Genomic DNA, 27,924 nt, shown 5'->3' with positions numbered 1-27,924 from the left:
GCTTCTCCTGGGAGCAGATACGGCGGAGGCGGAGGAATTGGGAATACGGGATGGCATTTTTGCAAGAGGTAGGGTGGGAAGAGGTGTAATCCAGGTAGCTGTGGGAGTTGGTGGGTTTGTAGAAGATGTCAGTGTCAAGTCGGTCGTCACTGATGGAGATGGAGAGGTCCAGGGAGGGGAGGGAGGTGTCAGAGATGGTCCAGGTAAATTTAAGGTCAGGGTGGAATGTGTTGGTTAAGTTGATGAATTGCTCAACCTCCTCGCGGGAGCACGAGGTGGCGCCAATGCAGTCATCAATGTAGCGGAGGAAGAGGTGGGGAGTGGTGCCGGTGTAATTACGGAAGATCAACTGTTCTACGTAGCTGTGTGGTTGAAGGGTTGCAAGGCAAAAGATAACGGGTTCTTTCTCCAGTCGTCAGGTGGCTTGGATTTGGTAGTAGAGGAGGCCCAAGACTTGCATGTCCTTGGCAGAATGGGAGGAGGAGTTGAAGTGGTCAACCAAAGAGTGGTCGGGTTGTTTGGTGTGTGTGTCCCCAAAAGTTCCCTGAAACACTCCACGAGTTGGTGTTCTGTCTCTCCGATGTAGAGGAGCCATGTCCGTCGGTCTGTCGAGTCCAACGTACATAGCAGATGAGGTGGGGGACATGCAGGAAAATCTCTGCTGGATGTGAAAAGATCCAATGGGGTCTTGGACGGTGGTATGAATGCAGGGAAGGTGCCGGATGTGGAGGGTGGGTTGGTGGGAGGCGTGGATGTAACAATGGAGTCAGGTAGGGAATGGTCTCAGCGTAAAGCAGATAATGGTGGGGAGGAAATATGTCTCTGGTAGGTTCTGATTGTAGGTGATGGAATGTTGGAGGATAATGCATTATATCTGGACAGTAGTGGGTGGAAGGTGAGGACCAGTGGTGTTCTATCCTTGTTGTGATAGGAGGGGTGGGGTTCCAGGTCAGAGGTGCAGGAAGTGGAAGAGATGTGCTGGAGTGCATTGTTCACCACGTTGGTGAAATTGCAGTCATGGAAATAGGAGGCCATCTGTGATGTCCTGGAGTGAAGCAGATGTCCATATTGGGTCAGTCACCAGAGATGGAAACAGAAAGATCCAGTAAGGGGTGGGAAGTGTCCGAGGTGGTCAAGGTGAATTTAAGGTCAAAGTGGAAAGTTTTAGTGAAGTTGATGAACTATCCCACCTCCTGATTAGAGCACAAGGAAGTGCTGATACAGCCATCAATGTAGCAGAGGAAGAGGTGGGGAATGGTGCCGGTGTAACTGTGGAAGATGTACTGTTCCACGTATCCTACAAAGAAGCAGGAATAGCTAGGCCCCCCCGTGGCGATCCCTTTGGTCTGAAGGAATTGGGAGGATTCGAAGGAGAGGTTGTTGAGGGTGAGGACCAATTCTGCCAATCAAATGAGTGTGTTGGTGGAGGGGTATTGGTTGGGTCAACAGGAGAGGAAGAAATGCCTTCGTCATGGTGGATGGATATGAAAAGGGACTGGATGTCCATGGTGAAGATGAGGCATTGGGGGCAGGAAACACTAGTCATTGGGGAGGTGAAGGGTATGGATGGTGTCCTGACTGTATGTGGTGTTTTCCTGGATCAAGGGATCAGGACGGTGTTGAGATATGAGGAGATAAGTTCGATGGGCAGGAGCAGGTGGAGACTTTCAAACCCACCAACTCTCACAGCTACCTGGGCTACACCTCCTCCTAACCTTCACCTGCCGATCCCTTACCCAATTCCTCTGCTCCCAGAAGGAGCAATTTCACTCCAGGACATCCCAGATCGGCTCGTATTTCCAGGACTACAATTCCCCTCCCATGTGATCAACAATGCATGACCTTGAACCCCACCCTGCCAACTCCTTGGTCCTTACCTTCGACCCCATTAATATCCAGATACTGTGCATTGTCCTCTGCCATTTCTGCCACCTACAATCAGACCCCACCACCAGAGACATATTTTCGTCCCCACCCCTATCTGTGTTCTGCACAGACAAATCCCTCTGTGACTCCCTTGTTACGTCCACCCTCCACATCCGGCACCCTCCCTTACCACCATAAGTGATGTAAAACCTGTGCCCACACCTCCTTCCTCATCTCTGTCCAATGCCCCAAAGGATGATTTCACATCCAGCAGAGATTTTCCAGTGTATCCACCCACCTCATCTACTGTGTCCGTTGCTCTTGATGTAGTATCTTCTGCATCGAGGAGACAAAACACCAACTTACGGAGCATTTCAGGGAACATCTTTAGGACACACGCACTATGCAACCCCACCCCCTTTGGCTGACCATTTCAACTCCCCCCTCCCACTCCACCAAGGATGTGCACGTCCTGGGCCTCCGCCACTGCCAAATCCAAGCCACCCAGTGACTGGAGGAAGAATGTGTCATCTTCTGCTTTGGGACCCTTCAACCACATGGCATCAACATTGACTTCACTAGTTTCCAAATCTCTGCTTTCCTCCCCTCCCCCACCAATTTCATCCTAAATCCAACCCTCCAACTCGAAACCGCCCTCTTGTCCTGTCCCACCTGTCCGTCTTTCTTCCTACCTATCCCCTTCACCCTCCCCACTGATCTATAACAATCGGCTCTCCACCTGCATCCACTTATCGCATTCCCAGCTACCTCCCCTCTAGCCCAAACTCCCATCCCCACCCATCTATTTATCTATCAGCCCCTTCTACTCCCCGCATTCTTGATGAAGGACTTATGCCCAAAACGTCGACTCTCCTGCTCCTCTGATGCTACTTGACCTGCTGTGCTTCAGTTCTACAGTTTTCAAATCTGACTCTCCAGCATCTACAGTTCTCACATATACTCAGTTATATTAGACTGCTAGAAAAAAGCCAACATAGCTGCAACTGCAGCATCATATCAGTGCACTAAAAGGATGCACTTATCTCTCGCAATCTTGCAAAATTCTCCTCAGTATAATGGGGCTTGTTTCAAATGAAAGGTTCTGACCTGAAACATTGACTCCCCTGCTTCTCTGATGCTGCCTGACCTGCTGTGCTTTTCCAGCGCCACACTTTGCAACTCTGACTCTCCAGCATCTGCAGTCCTTACTTTTAATCAGCCAACATAGCTGCAACCACAGTATCGTCTCAGTGCATTAAAAGAGTGCACTTATCTCTCACAATCTTGCAAAGTTCTCTTTAGTATAATGTGTGCTTGTGCAGAATTTCAGCAGACTGTTCTGCAGGTTAAATAGCAACAACCAGGCACGGTCATAATCTGAAAATCATACCCATCAGCCCATCACTATTCTTTAGTATATTCTGTTCCATCAGCAAGAATAAATCACAAACCCCACAATGATATACAGGTATAAATCAGGGAGTGGAAGGATGGGATAGTAGCCCTGGGAGTCATCAGTATTCACACTGAAAAAATAGAATGTTGTCGAGGAGAATACTGAGAGACTACTAGACTTGATGGGATTGAGGTTCACAAGGAGGAGGTGTTGAAATTCTGGAAAGTGTGAAAATAGATAAATCCTCTGAGCCAGATGGGATCTATCCTAGGATTCTCTGGGAAGCCAGGGAGGAGGTTGCCAAGTCTTTGGCTTTGATCTTTATGTCGTAATTGACTACAGGAATAGTACTAGAAGACTGGAGGATAGCAAATGTTGTTCCCTTATTCAAGAAGGGGAGTAAAGACAACCCTGGTAATTATAGACCAGTGGGCCTTACTTCGGTTGTGGATAAAGTGTTGGAAAAGGTTATAAGAGATGGGATTTATAATCATCCAGAAAGGAATAAATTGATTAGGGATAGTCAACATGGTTTTGTGAGGAGTAGGTTATGCCTCACAGACCTTATTGAGTTGTTTGAGAAGGTGATCAAACAGGTGGATGAGTGTAAAGTGGTTGATGTGCATATGGATTTCAGTAAGGCATTTGATAAGGTTCCCCATGGTAGGCTACTGCACAAAACACAGAGGCATGGGATTTGGCAGTTTGGATCAGAAATTGGCTAGCTGAAAGAGGACGGACGGTGGTGGTTGAAGGGAAATATTCATTTTGGAGTTCAATTACTAGTGGTATACCGCAAGAATCTGTTTGGGTCCACTGTTTGTCATTTTTATAAATGACCTGGATGTGGGTGTGGAAGGATGGGTTAGTAAATTTCCAGACGACACTAAGGTCAGTACAGTTTTGGATAGTGCCAAAGGATGCTGTAGGTGTTTTAAAAAATTCTCAAGGTCAAGGACCAGGCTCGCAGGAAAGTAGTCTGACACAGAACAAACAGCCAAGAGGCGAGTCTGCTAGAATATAAGTGTTTTATTCCCCGCAGCGTCGCCACAACCAGGTCTCGTACTTACAACGGGTCTGGTTTGTATTCACTCTACGTGTTACCGGAACTGGGAGCCGTCAGTTCTCGTAGAGCGGTTGCCAACAACCCACGCTCGGCGGTTAAACGCAACCCCGGAGCAGACTCTACCGAACTGGAGACTTTTCCAGCTGATATACTCTTTTCGAGATCTAAACATTCATGTGAACAGCAGAGCAAGGCTGAAAAACACATTCCATTCTGGTCACATGCAGATAAGAAGATTCACACGGGAAGGTGTGTAATAAGATTCACACGGGACTAAGCGACACCTTCCATTTTCGGTTAGATTCACACATGTATTGGGACACAATTTTAACCCTTTCACCACATTCCACTGCTTGGCCCAATACATGTGTTACATTATGATTCACACATGTATTGGGACATAATTTTACACCACAGTAGGTTACAGAGGGACATGGATAAGCTGCAGAGCTGGGCTGAGAGGCGGCAAATGGAGTTTAATGCAGAAAAGTGTGAGGTGATTCACTTTGGAAGGAGTAACAGGAATGCAAAGTATTGGGCAAATGGTAAGATTCTTGGCAGTGTAGATGAGCAGAGTGATCTCTGTGTCAATATACATTGATCCCTCAAAGTTGCCACTCATGTTGATAGGACTGTTAAGAAGGCATACAGTTTGTTAGCTTTTATTGGTAGAGGGATCAAGTTTCAGAATCATGAGGTCATACTGCAGCAGTACAAAACTCTGGCGTGGCTGCACTTGGAGTATTGCGTACAGTTCTGGTCACCGCAATATGGGAAGAATGTGGAAGCTTTGGAAAGGATTCAGAGGAGATTTACTAGGATGTTGCCTGGTGTGGAGGGAAGGTCTTACGAGGAAAGGTTATGGGACTTGAGGCTGTTTTCATTAGAGGAAAGAAGGTTGAGAGTTGACTTAATTGAAACATATAAGATAATCAGAGGGTTAGATTGGGTGGACAGCGAGAGTCTTTTTCCAATGATGGTGATGGCTAACACAAAGGGACATAGCTTCAAATTGAGGGGTGATAGATACAGAACAGATGTCAGAGGTAGTTTCTTTACCCATAGTAGTAGTGGAACACACTGCCTGCAACAATTAGAGACTCACCAACTTTACGGGCATTTAAATGGTCATTGAATAGGCATATGGATGAGAATGGAATAGTGTAGATTAGGTGGGCTTCAGATTGGTTTCACAGGCGGCACAACATAAGAGGGCCGAAGGGCCTGTACTGCCCTGTAACATTCTATGTTCTATGAGCCCTCTGCATTGACTTTGGACCATATAAGTTTTCATAACTTGAGGTGAAGATAATTTTGTTGACTATTACTTACTGAATTCTACAAAGAAGTAAGTCACTATCCTTAACATAAAATCACTTTGGCCATAAAAAAATGAACTTTGAATTGCCTGTTATTTGGACACTGTAGGTGCTGTTCAGGGACCAAAATGGAGTCCACAAAATGCACATCTGTTGTGGATCACACCAGACAATATATTAATCAAGAAATTAGCACACACAGAGCTAACATGCTCAAAGTATGTTGAAGGTGGTGGATGGAGTATTAATTAGGGAGCTTCTTTGTCCTGGATGGTGATGAGCTTCTTGAGCATGATTGGATCTGCACTCATTTGGCAAGTGGAGTGTATCCCAATGTACTCTTGCCTTTTGCTTTGGAGATGGTAGACAGACTTTGGAGAATTAGGAGGTGAATCATTTACTGCAGGTTTTTTGAAATTAATTCACACGAGTGTTGCTATCCAGGATAAAATCTATTGCCCGTTGTGCCCCCACAGAGCTGTAATGGAGGGAATACCAGGATTTTGACTCAGCAAAGGCATAGTTACAAACCTATATCTAGAGGATGATGAGTGACTTGAAGAAGAGTTTGTTCCAGTGTATCAACAGATGTACAAATTTGGAGCAGGAGGAGGCCTTCTGGCCATTCGACCCTGCTCTGCCATTAAGTAAGATCATGGCTGATCTCCATATTTATTCCATACTTCTATTAACCCACAAAACCTTTCATCCCTTTGGTTGTCAAGAATCTATCTACCTTAAAAAGATTCAAAAACTCTACTTCCAGAAACCTCATGATTTTGAAAACCTCTAGCATATCTCCTCATAGGCTTCTCCTCTCCAAGGAAACTAGTGCCAACTTCTCCAATCTTTCCTCATAACTGAAGTGTTTCATTGTTTGAACCACCTTTGCAAATCTTTTTTGCACTCTCTCCACTTCAGATCCTTCCAGAGTGTGGTGCCCAGACATGTACACAATACTCCAAATGAGGTCTAATTGCTGTCTTATATAAGTTCATTATAATCTTCCGACTTTTGTATTTGATGACCCTATGTAGGAAGCGTGAATAGTGTATGCTTTATTAATAGCTCTCTCTACCTTTCCTGTCACCTTTAATTACTTATCACCATACACAGCCAAGTCTCTCTACTCCTGCAAACCTTTTAAAAAAGATCCTTTATTTTATATTGTCTTTCCATGTAGTTTGTACTAAAGTGTAACACCTCAGACTTCCCCACATTGAACATGCATACGGAAAAATGCCCATGTACAATTCTCTCTGTTTCCTCAGATAGTTTTGTATCCATGTTACTACCATTCCTTTTATTCCCTATAATTTTCTTCATAGGTCTGGTGTGTGATACTGTATTGAACATCTTTTGAAAGTCTAGATACAACACATAATGGTCTTTCCCTCTTCAATCATCTATGTTACCTCTTTAAAAAAAAACTCCAGCAAATATTCTCCTTCCTATCGGAACGATGTTGTGAGACTTAAAAGGGCTCAGAAAAGATTTACCAGGATGTTGCCAGGGTTGGGGGATGTGAGCTGTAGGGAGAGGCTGAACAGGCTGAGGCTTTTTTCCCTGGAACGTCGGAGGCTAAGGAGTGACCTTATAGAGGTTTACAAAATTATGAGGGGCATGGATAGGATAAACAGACAAAGTCTTTTCCCTGGGGTTGGAGAGAGCAGAACTAGAGGGCATAGGTTTAGGGTGAGAGGGGAAAGATATAAAAGAGACCTAAGGAGAAACTTTTTCACACAGAAAATGGTACGTGTATGGAATGAGGTGCCAGAGGAAGTGGTGGAGGCTGGTACAATTGCAACATTTAAAAGACATTTGGATGGGTATATGAATAGGAAGGGTTTGGAGAGATATGGGTGGGGTGCTGGCAGGTGGGACTAGATTGGGTTGGGATATCTGGTCGGCATGGACGGGTTGGACCAAAGGGTCTGTTTCCATACTGTATATCTCTATGACTATATGACTCTAAGTTAATTTCCCTCATTTCTTTGCATGGGGCACAGAAGAAATGGTCCACTAACTATAAACTTCTAAGTTACTAGTTAAACACAACAGCTTACAGCAACTGGTCAGAAATCACAACTGCTTTCTTCAGCATTTTGTTATTTTTACTGCAGAAAGACAGAGACACAGCAGTCCAGAGGTTACTCTCCCTCTATTGTTATCACTGAAGCTGTCAACGTGTCCAGAATGAGCAGACAAATTAGAAAGTTGTTGTCAGGCTGATGACATCCAGCATTCACAACTGTCTACAATAGCAGAAACCAATCAGCAATTTGTTGCTGGAAAAATCTCACTCTGCACACTGCAAAGCCATGACACCTTATCGCTTCTTCCCTGCCCTGCTTGCAAAGCAGCAATATAAACATAACTCAAACTGAGTTCCAGTAACTTGTTTTTAAAAATATAGCAATTCATTCCTGTCCTTGGTTTTAAAACAGTATTTTTACTATTTTAATCCTCGATCAAAAATAAAGAAAAATGAGAAAATATAGTCTTTCTTTACTTCCATCATTCTAAGAGATGAAACACCATTTCAAAAATGTATTTCATCACAAGTTATGTGGCACGTGAACAACAAAACATGGCATTTACATCCATTCAGCATTCCTTCTCACTATATAACTTTATAAATCTCTCAGCATTCCTTAAACCTCTAATTTATTATACTATTTTACACCGAGGACAATGCATCTACAGTTATATTATCTTTCCCAGCAATGTGAATAATCTCACCCTGGAGCATTGGACAGTACCTTATTGAAGTTTATAAAATCATGAGGGATATGGAGAGGGTGAATTGGCAAGGTCTTTTTCCCAGGGGAGAAGAGTCCAAAACTAGAGGGCATAGGTTTAAAGTGAGAGAGGAAAAATTTAAAAGGGACGTGAGGGGCAATGTTTCATATAGAGGGTGTATAGAACATAGCTGCAACAGGAGGTGATGAAGGGGGGGTCCAACATTTAAAAGACATCTGGATAGGTATATTAATAGGACATGGGCAAAATGCAAGCTAATGGGACTAGATCAGCTTAGACTCTCTGGTTGGCACGGACAAGTTCCACCTAAACTGTATAACTCTACGACTATAAGTGGTTGATACTACGGACCCCATCTGGGTAGTCTTCCGGTTTCAAGTTTTTGAGTTTTCAATTTTAAATGCTGGATTATGCTGTCTATAGAATAATGTTTCCTTGTTGCTGTATTGGATGTAGACTTCAAAGTGTTGAACCCGAATAATAATCCCGAAAATGTCTTTTTCTACGGAAGACAAACTCCTCTGATACTCGTTTAGTTTCTTCTACAAGTACTACACTGGCTTCTCCATTCCCAAGTCATCACCTTGTGAGAAGAGTGCACCTAACCCTGAGACCAACAGCATCAATCACTACTTTAAAAAGTCTGGAAAATTCATGGGTGACCAATTGGTTCATTAATTAGGAATGCTTTTAGCTTCTCAAAGACTGCCTGACATTTTGTGGACCATGATCGATAAAGTGTGGAGCTGGAAAAAGCACAACAGGTCAAGCAGCATCAGAGGAGCAGGGGCGCCAGCATTTCAGGTCGGAAGCTTTCTTTGAGATGAAAGATTCCAACCTGAAACATCAACTCCCCTGCTCCTCTGATGCTGCGTGACCTGCTGTGCTTTTTCCAGCTGCACACTTTATTGACTCTGACTTTTCAGCATTTGCAGTCCTCACTATCTCCAGTTTGCTGACCATATCACTTTTGGTTGTATCTTTAAAAATTGGTTAAAGATACAGGTAATGTGTTGATATTATATGGAAATTTTCAGTAAACCCATACATTCCTAAAATTCTTATAATTTTCTTTTTAGGTTTAGGAATAGATAATTCTATTAGTGGCTTCACTTTTGCTATCCTTGACAACACATGGTCTTGTCTTACAGTATGTCCTTGCCATGCCACTTTTGCCTTTGCAAGTTCACTTCAGAATGATGTTTTTCAGCTGCAACTTGATTTGTCAGCCTTTGGAATACAACAGGGGCATTCCTTAAACCAACTGGCATAATTCAACATTGGTATAACTTATTTAGTGTGACAAAAGCAGATATCTATTTAGCCCTTGATGTTAATGGCAGTTGCCTATATCCCTTCAACAGATAAGCTTTGGTAAGTATTGAGGCACTGCCAACTTTATTGATCAGTCTTCTAACTGTGGAATGAGCGCACGCCTGTTTTTATGTATTTACATTTCTGTAATCTATACAAAATCTGGTTGATTAATCCAGTTTGGGAACTAACACTATCGCTTAACTCTAGGTGCTTTGACTAGATTTAATCAAGTAATTTTACACCATGTACATGTTATTTATAACTGAGTTTGCTTTTCTGGGATTAACCAATATAATGCTGGTTCATTGATTCTGAGTCTCCTACGTCTACATCATGCTGGCTAATGTACATACAGGTGTATCTCTACAGATTACCTGTACATCCTAAATAGTCTTAAAATATCCTCTCACTGTCCTTCCAGTAAATTTGAGAACCCAGTGTCTAATTGTTCCAGTGTTTCTGTGTTGGCTAATCAAAATGTAGGAGATGCACCTTGAGTACTGTCAACATTCCTTCTACCTCACTCTAATTTCTCTGTCATTCCCCACTACTCATACCACCTGATACACTTACTCCTTCTTACTCTCTGCAATATTAGTTTTTCAACTTGCTTATGTGACATAACCCATTCTTCTTCCTACGATCAAGGGTATCTATCAGATAAGTCACTTATTAATCTTCCTAACTATCTTGTATGGACCATTGAATGTTGCTTGCAGAGGTTCACCTTATAAAGGCAAGAATACCAATACACTATCTCCTACCTGCAAAATTCTAAATATAGAAACTTTACCTGCCCACTCTTTCATCTTATCTTCTGAACCCTTTATGTGCTCTTGTGCTACAAATAGGAACATAGAAGACAGGAGCAGGACCAGGCCATTTGAGCTCTCAAGCCTGTCCCACCATTCAATATGATCACAGCTGATTGAGTTCAATATGTTAATTTTGCCCTCCACCCATATCCCTTCAGACCTTCAGCCACAAGAGCTGTATCTACCTCTTTCTTGAGAACACATCATGTTTTTACCTCAACTACTTCTTGGTAAATTGTTCAGGCTCACCACTCTCTGGTTCAAGAAATTTCTCCTTACTTCAGTATTTATCTCAGCCAACCAATGAACTAACTGCTTTTGATTTGGTATCGTGTAACAAGGAAGGATTGATTAATAGTCTTGTAGTGAAACGTCCTCTTGGAAGGAGTGACCACAACATGCTAGAGTTTCAAACGCAGTTGAAAAGAGTGAAGACAGAGTCACATTCGAGAGTTTTAGTGTCGGGCAAAGGTAATTATGCAGACCTGAGGAAGGGGTTGGCCTAAGTGGACTGGGCAAAATATTAAAGGGCAGGAAAGTTGAAGAGTAGTGGCAAATGATTTGAGAGACACTAAACACCTCTCAATTGAAGTATATTCCTGATAGGAAGAGGAATTGTAACAAAGTGGAAAATCATCCATGGCTTAACAAGGAAGTCAAGGATAACATAAAAGAAGAAAGACAAAGAACAAAGAAAATTTACAGCCCAGGAACAGGCCCTTCGGCCCTCCAAGCCTGAGCCAATGTCTAAAATGTAATGATCAAAATATAATGTCTAAACCTGTCGGTCAATTCCTAAGCATCTGTATTCTTCTACTCCCCACCTACTCATGCATTTATCCATACGCATCTTAAATGAATCTATGATTCGGAGATGCCGGTGTTGGACTGGGATGTACAAAGTTAAAAATCACACAACACCAAATTATAGTCCAACAGGTTTAATTGGAAGCACACTAGCTTTCGGAGCGACGCTCCTTCATCAGGTGATCACAATCACCTGATGAAGGAGCGTCGCTCCGAAAGCTAGTGTGCTTCCAATTAAACCTGTTGGACTATAACCTGGTGTTGTGTGATTTTTAAATGAATCTACCGTGCCTGCCTCTACCACCTCTGCTGGCAACACATTTCAAATCCCACCACCCTCTGTGTGAAGTACTTGCCATGTGTATCCCCCTTAAACTTTCCACCTCTCACCTTGAAAGCGTGACCTCGCGTTATTGAATCCTTCACCCTGGGAAAAAGCTTGTCTCTATCCACCCTGTCTATACCCTTCATGATTTTGTAAACCTCAATCAGGTCCCCCCTCAATCTCCTTTCTTCTAATGAAAAAAACCTAGCCTACTCAACCTTTCTTCATAGCTAGCACCTTCCATACCACATTCATAAACCTTCTCTGCACCCTCTCCAAAGCATCCACATCCTTTTAATAATGTGGTGACCAGAACTGTACACAGTATTCTAAATGCGGCCGAACCAATGTCTTGTACAATTTTAACATGACTTGTCAGCTCTTATACTCAGTACCCCGTCCAATGAAGGCAAGCACATTATATGCCTTCTTGACCACTCTATCCACCTGTGCAGCAACCTTCAGGGTACAATGGACCTGCACTCTCAGATCTCTCTGCCCATCAACTTTTCCCAAGGCTCTTCCGTTCATTGTATAATTCGCTCTAGAATTAGTCTTGCCTAAATGCATCACCTCGCATTTGTCTGGATTGAAAACCATCTGCCCCCTTTCCGTCCAACTCTCCAGTCGATCTATATCCTCCTGTATTCTCTGACAGTCCCTTATGCTTTCTGCTACTTCATCAATCTTCGTGTCATCTGTAAACTTGCTGATCATACCAACAATGCCCTCTTCCAGATCATTTATATATATTACAAACAACAGTGGCCCCAACACTGACCCCTGTGGAACACCACTGGTCACCTTTCTCCATTTCGAGAAACTCCCTTCAACTACTACTCTCTGTCTCTTGTTGCTCAACCAGCTCTTTATCCACCTCGCTAGGACACCCTACACACCATATGACTTCACTTTCTCCATTAGTCTACCATGGGAAACCTTATCAAACGCCTTACTAAAGTCCATGTATATGACATCAACAGCCCTTCCTTCATCTATTAACTTGGTCACTTCCTCGAAGAACTCTAAAGGCAAAAACTAGGATATATCATACTGCAAAAGTTAGTGGCATTCTGGAGGATTGGCAGAAATTTAAATGTCAGCAACTAAAAACAAAATCTAAAGAGCTAAGATGAACTACGAAAGGAAACTAGCAGAAAACATAAGCACTGATACCAAAAGCTTCTGTTAGTATATAAAAAGTAAGAGAATGGTGAAAGTAAATGTTGGCCCTTTAGTGGTCAAAAATGGCAAGGTAATAATGGGGAACTCAAAAATGACAGAGGCAGTGGTAGATAATAATTTATTCCCAAAAACTGCAGTTACTCCAGAGGAACTTAGTGAAATTACAATAAGTAGGGAGAAGGTATTAAGTAAATTGATGGGATTAAAGGCAGATAAGTCCCCAGGGCCTGATGGCTTGCCCCCTAGAATATTAAAGAAGGTGGTAGCAGAAGGTGCATTGGTTTTGATTTTCCAAAATTCCCTGGATTGTAGAAAGGTACTAGTGGATTAGAAACATGCTAATGTGACACACTTATTCAAAAAAAGGAGATAGGCAAAAATGAAAAATTATAGACCAGTTAGTTTGATCTCTGTAGTAGGGAAGTTGGGGATTCAATCATAAATGAGGAAATAACTGAACACTTGGAAAACAAAGCTTAACTCACCAGTATCAGCACAGTTTCATGAAAGGCAAGTGGTGCTTGACAAACTTGCATGAGTTTTTTGAGGATGTAACCAACAAGGTGGATAATGGGGATCTGGTGGATGTGGTATATCTAGATTTCCAGAAGGTTTTTGACAAGGTGCCACAAAAAAGAATGATCCAAAAAGATTAGATCCCAGAGGGTTAAGGGTGAAGTATTGGCTTGGATAGAGGATTTGCCGACTGACAGAAAGTAAAGGGTCAGGATAAATGGGTCCTTCTCTGGCTGGCAAACTGTAACTAATGGAGTGCTGCCAGGTTCAGTTCTTGGACATCAACTATCTACAATCTATATAAATGATCTGCAAGCAGGGACAGATTGTACCATAACAAAGTTATGGATGATGATGATGAAATAGCTGAGAAAGTAGCTAATGATGAAGAGACAAAGAGTTTACAAATGATATTAATAGGATAGAGTGGACCAGAATGCACAGATTGAGTTTAACGTGGATAAGTGTGAGGTTGTCCATTTTGGCCAGAAAAATAAAATGGCAAATTATTATGTAAATGGGAAGTAGATACCAAATGCAACAGTGCAGAGGGATCTGGGTGTCCTTGTGCATGAATTTGAGGAAGTGAGTATGGGGATGCAGTATATAATAAGAAAGGCAAATGGAATCCTTGTATTTTTTGCAAACGGTCTGGATTATAAAAATCAATAAGTGTTGTTACAGTTATATAAAGCATTGGTGAGATCACACCTGGAATATTGGGTCCAGTTTTGGTCTCCTTACCTAAGGAAGGATGTGGTGGCGCTGGAGGCATTTCAGAGGAGGTTCACCAGGTTGATTCCAGAGAGGATAGGCTGTTGTATGAGGAGCTGTTGAATAGCTTGGGCTTGTTTTTACTGAAGTTCAGAAGAATGAGGGGGGGATCTGATTGAGGTAAATAAAATGCGAAAGGGGATTGATAAGGTGGATGTTGAACAGACGGTCCCTCTAGTGGACAGTCTCAAACAAGAGGTCATTGGTATTGATTGAGAGGGAATAAGTTCAAAACTGAGATGAGGATAAATTACTTCTTTGGAAGTAGGCACTCTTCTGTGGAACACATTGCCCCAGAGTGCAGTGGAGGTAGAATCAATCAGCACATTCAAGAAAGAAATAGATATGTTTCTGATGAAAAGCAGGATAAAAGACTAAGGGGAGCAGGCAGGAAAGTGGAGTTGCGATCAGGAGAAGATTAGCCATGATCATGTTAAATGGTGGAGCAGACACAAAGGGCCGAATTTCCTACTCCAGCTCCTAACTTCTATGTTCTAAAAGGTTTAGCCTTTATCCTTATTATGACCTGGTCTGGACTCCCCCAATATCAGGAACATCTTTCTTGCATCGATCCTGTATAGTACTGTTAGAATTTTACAGATTTCTATGAGATCCCCACTCCTTCTTCTAAACTCCAGTGAATATAATTCTATCCAACTCAATCTCTCCTCCTATGAAAGTCCTGTCAATTTGGAATCAATTTGGTAAAGCTTCACTGCATTCCCACTATAGCAAGAATATTTTTCCTCAGAAAAAGGGGGCTAAAACTGCACACAATATTCCAAGCGTAACCTCACCAATTCCCTCTGTAATTGCATCAATATATCCAGTTCCTGTACTTGAATCCTTTCATTATGAAGGCCAGCATACAGTTTGTCTTTGTTACTGCCTCGTGCATCTGCACACTTACTTTCAGCAACTGGTGCATGAGGACACCTAGGTCTCATTGAACATTTCCCCTTTCTCATTTTAACATCATTCAATTAATAATCTGCCTTCTTATTTTTAATACCAAAATGGATAGCCTCAGATTTACCTATATTATGTTGCATCTGCTACACATTTGCCTACTCACTCAGCCTGTCCAACTTACACTGCAACATCTCTACATCCAACTCACAGCTCACCTTCCACCAGCTTTGGGTCATTTCAGAATTTTGAGATGTTACATTTAGTTTGCTCATCTAAATCATTAACATAATTATGAATAACTGTGTCCTAGCACCAGTCCCTGCTATATTACACTAGTCACTTACTGCCATTCAGAAAAAGATCCATTACGTAATTCCTAGTCTTTGTTTCTTGTTTGCTAACCAATTTTCTATTCATCTCAATATTCTGCACCCAATTCATGTGCTTTAGTTTTACATATTAATCTCTTTGTCAGAAGCTTTCTGACAGTCCAAATAAACCACATCCATTGGCTTTCCCTGATCAACTCTATTCATTACATTCTCGAAGAATTCCAGTAGATTTGTCAAGCATGATTTCCCTTTGTCAATCCATGCTGGCTGTGTCTGATTCTACCAGTTTTCCAGATGGTCTGCACTAAAATTCTCGATAATGCTCGATAATGCACTTCCCCATTACATATGTTAGACTCACTGGTCCATAATTCACTGTTTTCTCCCTAACTCCCTTCTTAGATAGTGGGATTACAAAGAACAATGCAGCCCAGGAAAAGGTCATTCAGCACTCCAAGCCTGCACTGACACATTTTGCCCTTTCATATTAAAACTATCTTCACCTACAGGAGTCATATCCCTTTATTCCCTTCCTATTCATGTATTCATCCAGGTGTTTCTTGAATGCTGCTGTTGTGTCTGCTTCCACCACTTCCTCTAGCAATGCATTCCAGACACTTACCAACCTTTGTGTTAAAAACTTGCCTCACACATCTCTTTTAATACCCCCTCCCACATCTTGGGTTACATTAGCTACCCTCCAAACTGTAGGAACTGTTCCAGAGTCTAAAGAACTTAATCCAAAATTAAATATTTGTATTTCAGTTTAGAAATTTTACCCTAATCAATTTCAAATTAACTCGAAAATCATGACCATAAATCAATGCAGATAGACTAACCCCAACTGATTCATCTCAGGAGTAAGAAATCTAATCCTTTGAGCCAATCCTGTGGGTATTCATGACAGTATGCATAAAACAATGTTTTGAGAATCTGATCATATTTCTCCAAAGCTCCCTGCATCTTCAGATGATATGTAGTTGATTTTAATTGTTTTATACCAAACTGCTGATGAGATCCTGGAAAAGCATAAACATAATTCTACAACCCTGATCAGTGATTTCAATTTGTAGTCCATAACAAGTAAAAAATAAACTGCGAACTTTTCCACTATCAGCTTGGCTTTAATTCCCTTAAACAACTTTAGACCTTAGGCTGTCACATCCATAATGGTAAGTTATGGTACACTTGTGTCCTGCTTTCATTTTTGGAAATGGTAGTACACAATCTATGACCATTTGACTGCGTATCAAGAGTACTGTTTACATGCTCAGTATAAACCCTTTGAGTGACTGGTTAAAGGAAACAGTTGCTTTACAACTGATGGAAAGAATAACTGGGTTTCTTCAGACTTGAATTACTTTCACTGCAGACAGAAATAAAGAACATGCTCCTTCAGCAATCTAGGGATTTCTTTTCCTCTACAGTAAATACCCAAGCTGTTCACCTGTCTAGGAGCCAGTCAGAAAGCCGTGGTTAGGCTGATGATTTCTGGTTTCCACAACTTGGTACAATTGCACAAACCAATCAACAATCTGTTGCTGGGTGAATCTACATTGTGTACATATCCCGGTTCCTGCTCTTGTACTTGAATCCTCTTGTTATGAACAGGAGAACTGGGTACCAAAGTGGTAATGTCACTGGGCTAGTAACCATAACCCCAGTTAATCTTCTTCCTGGCAGTATGGTGGCACAGTGATTAGTGCTGTTGCTTCACAGAGCCAGGATCCCAGGTTTGATCTAGAATTCTGTGACTGACTTTGTGGAATTTCTGTCTGTTTGGGTTTCCACTGGGTGCTTCAGTTTCATTCCAGTCCAAAGATATGCAGATTATAAGGACTAGCAATGCCACATTGCCTCATAGTTTTAAGGGATGTGCAGGCAAGGTGGATTAGCCATGGTACATATAGAGTAATTGGAAAGAGTGGGATGCTCTTTGGAGGGTCAGTACAGACTCGATGGGCCAAAATGGCCTCTGTCTGTACTGAAGGGATTCTATAATGACCAAATTACCATTTCCTTCTTACAGATTGCTGCACCTACATGCTTACTTTCAGTCACTGGTGTACAAGTACACATTAGTCTTGTTGCACCTCCTTTCTCACTGTCTCGCTGTCCAGATAATTTGCCTTGCTGATTTTTTGATACCAAATTAGATAACCTCACATTATCCACATTATACTTCATCTGCCATGCTCTTGAGCACTCACTCAACTTGTCCAAATCAGACTGAAGCATCTATGCATCCTCCTCACAGCTCACCCTCCCAACCAGCCAGTCTACATAGAGTGCTGCCAACCCTCTCAACATAACGCAATCTGAGCCCAACATTAAGGCCCAGAATAGCTTGAGGATTTCTTATAAGGCTTCTGCAGTCTCCTCCAATTAATGTAAACATTCTTTCATCTGACTTGTTGCAGCCATTGGGAGAACATTGTATAGGTGCACTCGGCTTGACAAAATCCATTAGTGTTATTTATTTTTATACAATTATTGTGTCACCATATGAAGTTTGTTGAATGAAGGATCTTGATGTTAGCTTTTATTGAATAATGTTGGTCAACGGGCTGTTATATTGGGGAGACATATACAAATGCACCTTCGGGAGTGGTGAATCAATTCTGGAGAAAGTTCCTTTAAATTGAAGCAAAAACTCACAATATGGATCCTCTTGATCTGATCAGTTCCCATCCTTTCTGTTTGTTTTTTTTTCTGAGGTGCCCTCCAAATTGCAGGAGATAAGGCTGGGCCCTCAAGATTGGAAGCTTCTAAACAACGCTATACATCCCTACAGACCTGAACACCCTCTCAAACATGTAATGCAAAGATCTGTATCAAAGATTTTGCTGTTCCCTAATGAGCAAAACATTTCTTGAAGAGGCAAGCCCAAGGTGGAAGAAGGTCATGAATCTGCCTGCCACACAAAGTTTTTTCATGAGCTTATCAATATGCTCAGGTTAAATGTGGAGATTGATAGATTTTTAACATTAAGCTGCCACTTGTACAGTAACTCAGCTGCACTAGTGGCAGGTTAAAATTCAGCCCATAGATTGGCCACCATTCTCTACTTATCCATTCTGTAGAAATTAGTTGTTTTCACACAACAAAAAACAATTTGCAACTTTAAATCATCCATTATTAAGGGATTAATTTGAAGGATAATGTGCTTCAGGGCATTCATAAATCAACATGTTTCCTTTTTTAGGAAATAAACACAAGCTGTAAGTGGCGAAAAGTAAAGCGAATGCAGGTGGGATAGCTCCTGTATGCCTAAATTGAAGCACAAAGGTGAGTCTGAAAAATTGTTGTGACGTAGATTTCAAACATGAGATTCTGAGGAAATAAAAACATGCAGATATCTGTCACATATGTAAGGATGTTGTAGTTTCTTTTCCAAGTAATAAATTGTCATGCATTAGCAAAATCAAAATTTAGAATTGGTGCAAATTCAAAAGTGATATGCAAATATTAAACAGTAGGAAATAGCAGCACAGTCTATCAGGATACATAGAATAGCAGACTTAATACAGGGTAAGCCAGCAACAAATGAACTTTTAGGGAGATCTACAGTGCCACAGGCCACTTCTGGGAATCTTACACAAATGCAAATTGGACACAATGTTAGTGAAAACTAGTATCATTTATTAACTCTAACACTAGCATATGGATCAGCAGGATTTCAGTAGAAACTTCTTCAATCATGTTCCATGTGAACTGAGATCACTATGACGCAGCATAAAACCATTAATCCCACATACCTCAGACAACAAACAGAAATGAATTTAGAAAAGTGAAGTTATAATCAGGACAGAGTGTGGAATAATGTTAGCTCCAGTCAAGTTTTTAGTTTACTGGTTAGTTGTTTTCTTTTAACAGTTACAGTTTTAGTGTTATAAGGTCAGAGTCATATAGAACAGAAGAAACACTTTGGCCAGCAAGCCTGCACCAATATAAAAATCATCTACCTACTTTAATTCCACTTTCCAGCACTTGGCCCATTGCTTTGGATGTTATGACATTTCAACTGCTCAACCACATACCTTTTAAAGGTTGTGAGGTTTTCTACCTCTACTCTCCTCCCAGGCTGTGCGTTCCAGATTCTCACCATACTTGGGGAAAAAATATTTTCCCAAATCTCTTCCAAACCTACTGTCCTTTACCTTAAAATGATGCTCCCTTGTTACTGCGCCTTCAACTAAGGGGAAAAGCTGCTTCCTATCCACCTTATCCATGCCCCTCACAATTTTATACTCCTCAATCAGTTGCTCGCTAACCTCTGTGGACAGAAAGACAGAGCTAATGTTTTGAGTCCAGCGATTCTTCTGTCAGAACATTGGCAAATGGAACATTGAAAAGTATGACCACTTCCACCAGCCCTAACTTCGTCTGCTCAAAAGAAAATAGAATCATAGAGATGTACAGCATGGAACCAGACCCTTCGGTCCAACTCGTGCATGCCGACCAGATATCCCAACCCAATCTAGTCCCACCTGCCAGCACCCAGCCCTTATCCCTTCAAACCTTTCCTATTCATATACCCATCCAAATGCCTCTTAAATGTTACAATTGTACCAGCCTCCACCACATCCTCTGGCAGCTCATATAGCTCAAATCCTCCAACCCTGGCAACATCCTTGTGAATCTTTTCTGAACCTTTTCAAGTTTCTTTCCAAACATCTTTCCGAAAATGTGTCTTTCCAGCTCCTCTTTATAGCTAAACTGCTCTCTTACAGACAACATCCTGGTGAAACTACTCTGCACCCCCTCCAGTACAATAACATCATTCCTATTGTACATTGACTAAAACTGCACTCCAACTGGGGCCTAACCAAAGTTTTGGACAGCTCCCCACTCTTACAATATGTGCCATGACTGATAAAGGCAAGTGTCCCATCTTTTGTTTTTAATTGACTTGTGGGATGTGGACATTGCAGGTTGGGCCAGCATGTATTGTTCCACCTCATGGCCTTGGAGAAGGTGGTGGTGAGCTGCTTTCTTGAACTGCTCTAGTTCATGTGCTGTAGGTAGACCCAAAATGTTGTTGGGGAGGGAATTCCAGGACATTTGACCCAGAGAAAGTGAAGGAATAATGATATATTTTCAAGTCAAGATGGTGAGTGGCTTAGACGGAACTTGCAGGTAGCGATTTTCCATCGTCTTTCTAAATGGGATTGACTGTGGATTTGGAAGGTGTCGTCTCAGGATCTTTGACTAATTTCTGCAATGTATCTTGTAGATAGTACATAATGCTGATTCTGAGCATCAGTGATGGATGTTTGTGCATGTGGTGCTAATCAAGTAGACTGCTTTGTTCTGGATGGTGTCAAACTTCTTGAATGTTGTTGCAGCTGCACTCATATGGGCAAGTGAGATTTTGAGGAATTAGGAGGTATGTTACTTGTTATTGTGGCCACAGTATTTATATGGTTGGTCAAGTTTTATTTCTGATCAATGGTATATTTATAGTGAATATGGTTGAATTTCTCATTGGTAACCCACAAGATGCTGATAGTGGGGGGAGTCAGTGATGGTAATGCCATTGAATGTCAAGGGATGGTGAGTGGATTGTCTCTTATTGGAAATAGTCACTGCCTGGCATTTTTGTGGCACAAATGTTACTTTCTACTTTCCAGCCCAGACCTGGATATTGTCCACGTCTTGTTGCATTTAGACAAGAAATGCTTCAATTTTGGGGAATCGTAAACGGTATTGAACATTGTGCAATCATTGGTGAACATCCCCACTTCTAACCTTGTGATGGAAGAAAGTCATTGATGAAGTAGCTGAAGACAGTTAGACCACAAGGAACTCCTGCAGAGATGTCCTGGAGCTGAGACGATTGACCTCCAACAACCGCAATAATCTTCCTATGTGCCTATGACTCCAGTCAGTGGGATGTTTTCCCCCTGATTCCCATTGACTCGAGTTTTTTCTAGGTTTCCACACTTCGTCAAATGTGGCCTTAATGTCAGGGGCTGCCACTCTCACCTCACATGTAGAATTCAGATCTTTTGCCCATGTATGAATTAAGGACGTAATGAAGCCGGGAACGGAATGTCCTTGGCAGTACTCAAACTGGGAGTCATTGGGGAGGTTACTGGGTTACTGAGCAACTACTGCTTAATAGCACTGTTGATGAAAACTTCCATAACTTTACTGATGATTGAGAGTATACTGATGGGGCGGTAACTGTCCAGGTTGGGTTTGTCCTTATTTTTGTGTTGAAGCTGTACTAGAACTGCAAGTTCTGGAGCACAAGTCCTCATTACTATTGCAGGAGTTTTGTCGTGGACAACAGCCTTTGCAGCATCCACTGCCTCCAGCTGTTTTTTTTATATTACATGAAGTAAATCAAACTAGCTGAAGACTGGCATCTGTAATGGTGGGGAGGTCTGGAGGAGGCCAAGATGGATCCACTCAACACACCTGGCTGAAAATTGTTGCGAATGCGTCAGACACCTTTTGCACTGATGTGATGGGCTTTTCCATCATTGAGGATGGGGATATTTGTGAAGACTCCTCTTCCAGTCAGTTGTTTAATCATCTACCACAATTCACAACTGCATGTGACAAGACTGCAGACTTTAGATCTGCTCTGTTGGTTGTAGGATCACTTACCTCTGCCTATTACTCGCTGCTTATGCTGTTAGGCATACAAGTAGTCCTATTTTGTAGCTTACTCTGATGACACCTCAATTTTAGGTATGCCTGGTGCTACTCTCAGCCTGATCTCCTGCATCTCATTCAACCAGAGTTGATCCCCTCGCTTACTGATAATGGTATATTGAGAGTTATGCCAGGCATGAGGTTGAAGATCTTGTTGGAGTATGATTCTGCTGTTCCTGCTGATGTCCCATATTGCGTTCTGGATGTCCAGTCCTGAGTGGCTAGATCTGTTTGAAATCTGTCTCATTTACAAAAGTGGTAGTGCCGCACAACATGATGGTGGGTATTCTCAACATGCAGATAGGATATCATCTCCACGAGGACAATGTGGTGGTCATTTTTAATGAAATTATCATGGACAGAAACATCTGTGGTACGCAGATTAAAAAGAATGAGGTCAAGTATATTCACTCACCACCTGCAGCAATTGTGTTTAGGATCCTACCAGCTCAATCAGTAGTCTTGTTTTTGTGCCACTTTTGGTCATGGATATTGAAATTTCCACCATCTGGAGTACGTTCTGCACCATTGCCACTTCCAGTGCTTCCTCAAAATGTTGTTCAACATGGAGCAGTACTGATTCATCAGCCTTTTGTTATATGGTAATCAGCAGGAGGCTTCCTATCCCACGTTTATGTTCTTATGTTTAATCTGATGCCATGAGACTTCATGGGATCCAGAGTCAATGTTGAATACTCAAAGGGCAACTCCCTCCACTGGGCTGCCACATCTTCAGAGTCTGTCCCACCTACTCATATCTAGGAATGGTAGTGGCATGATGGCTCAGTGGTTAACACTGCTGTCCCAAGTACCAGAAACCCGGGTTTGATTCCAGCCTTGAGTGACGGTCTGTGTGGAATTTGCATGGTCTTCCTGCGTCTGTAGGTTTCTACTGAGAGCTGCCACATTTCAAAGATGTGCAAGTTAAATGGCTTGGCCATGCCAATTTACTGTAGTGTGAAGGGATGTGCAGGCTAAGTAGATTAAATGTGAGGTTACAGAGATGGGTGGGATGTTGTCTGGAGGCTTGGTCCTGAATAGGTTGAATCATCTCTATCTACACTGTAAGGATTCTATTCTCTGGTGATATCTGGGACATTTTTATGATTCCCTAAGTATGACTATGTCAAGCTATTGCTTGACTAGTCTGTGAGAAAGCTCTCCCAATTTTGGCCCCAGATATTAGTAAAAAGGACTTTGCCAGGTTGATTGGTTTGTTTTTGCCTTGTCCGTGCCTATGTCTTGATTGGTGCCAGGTGGTCTGTCAGGTTTCATTTCTTTTTTGAGACTTTGTCACAATTGTCACAAGGAATTGGCTTGCTAGGCCATTTCAGAGGCAGATGAGAGTCAACCACGTTGTTGTGGGTTTGGAATTGCATGCAGGCTAGATGAGGAAAGGATTAGAGACAAAAAAACTGCAGATGCTGGAATCCAAAGTAGACAGACAGGAGGCTGGAATAACACAGTCTGCAGATGGCAGATTTCCCTCCTTGATGGATGTTAGTGAACAGTTGGATATTTCCAAAAACTGGCAAGAGTTTTATGTTATTAGACTCTTAATTCCAGATATTTATGCTGCTTTATATGAAATTGACCATGCTCCTTTTGCCATCTTATACAAAGTTCAATGTTCTCCTCTGGCACTGCTTTGTTCTGATACCATTCTGCTCATGCACTATTTTATACCAAATTCATGGCTGTCCACTCACTCTGCTTTATACTGAGTTCACTAATCTTCTTTTATGCTGCTTTATATCAGGTTCACTGGTCTCCTATTGAAAGAGTTCATTGCTTTCCACTCACACTGCTTTATACCATTTGGGAAGAAATTCAGCTGAAAACACAGGCCAGCCATCCACCATATATAAAATAGTTGGTTGTCAGAACAATTGTGAAAGTCATCATAACTCCACTGGAACAAAGGGCTGGTCTCTCATTAGAAAGAAATGACTGATGATGATTTAACCAGAGAGTCATGATACCTCAGCCAAGGAGAGTGGCCGTTTAGGTAAGTCCTCAATATGGGAATTCAGCCCATGCAGTTTGGTGCTCTACATCACTGATCAGCTATCAGTCATCTGAATTAACTTACCATAAGTCTTGAAATATCTTAAAACAGTTGCACGGACAATTATAATCGGAGATTAAAACGAGGCTGCATTCCACACTGGTGATAGAGTAAGATCTGCAGAGGGAGAGGACATGAGAATCTAGCTTGTCATGGAGAAATAATGATATTTATGTTGAAGGGAGTTTTGCCATGGAAAACAATAATTATAATAGTAACAAATGTGGTTAAGCCAGACTGGCAGTGAATGACATAGCGAATCACACTCAACTGACTATAGTCCTCAAACATAAAATGTGAGATGGAAAATGCACTGTGGGAACTGCAGATCTGGTCAGTATTTAGCGATTTCAAGTCTTGAGTTATAAAAATAGGCTGGGACATTTTTCACTAGATTTTAGGAGATTGAGGGGTGACCTTATAAAGAGGCATAGATAAGGTGAATTGCAAAAGTCCCTTCCCTGGGTGTGGGGAGTTCAAAACTAGGGGCATTTTTTAAGGCAAAGGGAAAACATTTTAAAGACATGAGGGGCATCTTTTTATACAGAGAGTAGTTTGTGTATGGAATGAACTTCCAAAGGAAATGGTGGATGCAGGTACAGTTACAACATTTGAAACACATCTGGATAAGTATATGAATAGGAAAGATTTGGAGGGATATGTGCCAAATGGAGGCAGTTGGGGCTAGTTTCGTTTAGGAATGTGGTTAGTATGGACTAGTTGGACTGAAAAATCTGCTTCTGTGCTGTATAACTCTATGACTATGACAAGTGCATTATGAAGGAAGAGTTGACCAAGCCAACAGTAGACCAGCTTTTCTGAAGCACGTCTAAAGGATGTCTCTTCTGAAGGGTTGACCAAGTCAACAGTAGATGTGCTTTTCTGATGATGGTGGGGGAGAAATTTCATTCAAAACTAGAGGGAAAAGGGAGTCAGTCTGGACATAGACAAAGAAATCAGATCACAATTGTTCTAGTGACAGCCCACTGATCACCAGCTTAATTTACTTGCACAAAATGTTGTGGTGGGATTGGTTCTCTCAACATATGAACTGCTAGACCATTATATAACCATATAACCATTAACTGCTTGATACTGAGATCCCTGGTCTCTTCAGACTCTGCCGTTTATTTAGCTCAGTGTTGTCCTCACACAATGCTTTTTACTGACTTCGCAGCTCTTCTCACGCTGTTTTATATAAAGTTCATCACTCTGCTCTCACTCTGCTTCAAGCCATGTTCCACTCTTTCCTCATGCTGTTTCATACTGCATTTCTTCTCCCTTCTAGTGCTACCTTTTACCTTAATTAATTGCAATGAGTTTTAGCAAGTTCAACAGTCTCCTCATGTGCCTTCTTATACTGGGTTTATTGTTCTCCACTCAGACTATTTTATATCAAGTTCACCACTGTCCTCTCGTGCTGCTTTGTACTGAATTCAATGCTCACCTCTTCCTTTGCCTTGTACAGGTATCTCGAACGTTTGCTTTACACAATTTCGCTTTTACAAAAGACCTACATTAGTACCTGCTTTTGTGAATCCGAAGAGGATTTTTGCTTTTATAAAAAGAGGTGATACTTTTTGCCATATAAATCATGCATCTTAGCTTTACGCCATTTTCAGCTTACGAAAGGTTTCGTGGGAATGCTCTACTTTCAGATAGCCAGGGCTACCTATACCAGGTTCACAGCTGTCTTCTTGCTTTACTGTATGTGGAGTTCAGTGTTCCCCTCTCATGCTGTTTTATACTGAGTTCAATGCTTGCCTTTGGTGCTGCATTATACTGGGTTCAATGCTCAGGCTCACACTGCTACCAACCAGTACCCTACCACTGACACCCTCACCCACCTGACTGAACTGGTCCTCACCCTCAATAACTTCTCCTTCCAATCCTCCCACTTACCCAAAACCAAAGGGGTAGTCATGGGCACCCGCATGGGACCCAGCTATGCCTGCCTGTTTGTCAGACATGTGGAACAGTCCATCTTCTGCAATTAAATCGGCACCATCCCCCACCTGTTCCTCCGCTATATCGATGACCGTCTCGGTGCTGCCTCGTGCTCCCACGAGGAGGTTGAACAGTTCATCAACTTTACAAACACCTTCCACCCCGACCTCAAATTCACCTGGACCATCTCGGCAACCTCCCTCCCCTTCCTGGACCTCTCCATCACTGTCTTTGGTGACCAACTAACCACAGACATATACTACAAGCTCACCAACTCCCACAGCTACCTAGACTACACCTTCTCCCACCCTATCTCCTGTAAAGCTGCCATCCCTTATTCCCAATTCTTTAGCCTCCACCACATCTGTTCCCAGGATGACCAATTCCATCTCAGAAAGTCCTAGATGGCCTCCTTCTTCCACGATCTCAACCTCCCTTCCCCCATGGTTGACGATGCGCTCCAGCGCATCTCCTCCACATCACGCACCACCACCCTTGAACCCCACCCCTCCCAACGCAACAAGGACAGAATCCCCTGGTCATCACTTTCCACCCCACCAACCTCTGCATACAACGCATCATCCTCCGCCACCTCCAAACGGACCCCACCACCCTGCCCACCTCTATCAGTGTTCCGAAAAGACCATTCCTTCTGTGACTCCCTCATCAGGTCCACACCGTCCACCAGCCCATATCCCACTCCTGGCACCTTTGCCTGCCACTGCAGAAAGTGCAAAACCACTCCCCTCACCTCCGTCCAAGGCCCCAAGGGATCCTTCCACACCCATCAGAAATTAACCTGTACCTCTACCAATGTCATATACTACATCCGTTGCACCCGGTGTGGTCTCCTCTACGCTGAAGAGACAGGACGCCTTCTTGTGGATCATTTCTGAGACACCTGCACCCATCACCCCCACCGCCTCGTGGCTGAACACTTCAACTCCCCTTCCCACTCTGTCAAGGACATGCAGGCCCTGGGCCTCCTCCACCGCCAAACTGTTCCCACCTGACACCTGGAGGAGGAACGCCTCAGATTCAGCCTTGGGACCCTGCAACCACATGGGATAAGTGTGAATTTCAACAGCTTCCTCATTTCCCCTCCCCCCACATAATCCCAGTCCCAAGCCTCCAACTCAACAATGCCCTCTGGATCCGTCCATCACTGCACTCTCTGACCTATCACCTTCTCCCTCACCTTCATCCACCTATCTCTTTCCCAGCTACATCCCTCCAACCCCACCCCACTCCCCTCCCATTTATCTCTCAGCCCCGACCCCCAAGCCTCATTCCTGATAAAGGGCTTATGCCCGAACGTCCATTCTCCTGGTCCTCAGATGCTGCCTGACCTGCTGTGCTTTTCCAGCACCACACTATCAACTCCCACTGCTACATATCACGTTCAGTCATCTGGACTCGAAATGTTAGCTTGCTCTCTCTCCATGGATGCTGCCTGACCCACTGTGGTCTCAAACAATTGTTTTCAGCTCTCCTCACACTACATGTTCACCACTCTCTTCACGCAGTGTGGCATGCAAGTTCACCACCCTCTTCCAGCACTGCTGTATACTCATTTTCACTGACCACATCTCATATTGCTCTATGATGAGCACACCTTTTACCACTCCCATTGCTTTATATCAAATTCACCATTCCCTTCCTGAGTTGCTTTATACCGAGTTCACATTCCCCTCTCACACTGAGTTATACTGGGTTCACTTTCCTTTATTCATGCTGCCTTATGCCATACTTCACACTCTCCACCTGTGGCTTCATACCAAATTCACCACTTTCCTCTTGCACTACTGTATACCAAGTTCACCAAGTATCACCAGGTTCTATGAGAAAAG

General features: G+C 42.6%; 1 long non-coding RNA gene across 1 annotated transcript in view; it reads left to right on the top strand.

Moving 5' to 3' along the window:
• Positions 1-27,924, top strand: part of LOC122555292 — a 54,534-nt gene that overhangs the window by 2,419 nt on the left and 24,191 nt on the right. The window contains exon 2 of the long non-coding RNA XR_006313225.1: positions 18,599-18,681. This is a non-coding gene — a long non-coding RNA (uncharacterized LOC122555292). The remainder of the gene's footprint in view (positions 1-18,598; positions 18,682-27,924) is intronic.

The sequence above is a fragment of the Chiloscyllium plagiosum genome, chromosome 12 (genome assembly GCF_004010195.1).
Source record: "Chiloscyllium plagiosum isolate BGI_BamShark_2017 chromosome 12, ASM401019v2, whole genome shotgun sequence".
Classification (NCBI taxonomy): domain Eukaryota; kingdom Metazoa; phylum Chordata; class Chondrichthyes; order Orectolobiformes; family Hemiscylliidae; genus Chiloscyllium; species Chiloscyllium plagiosum.
This window is presented reverse-complemented; position numbering and strand designations above follow the sequence as displayed.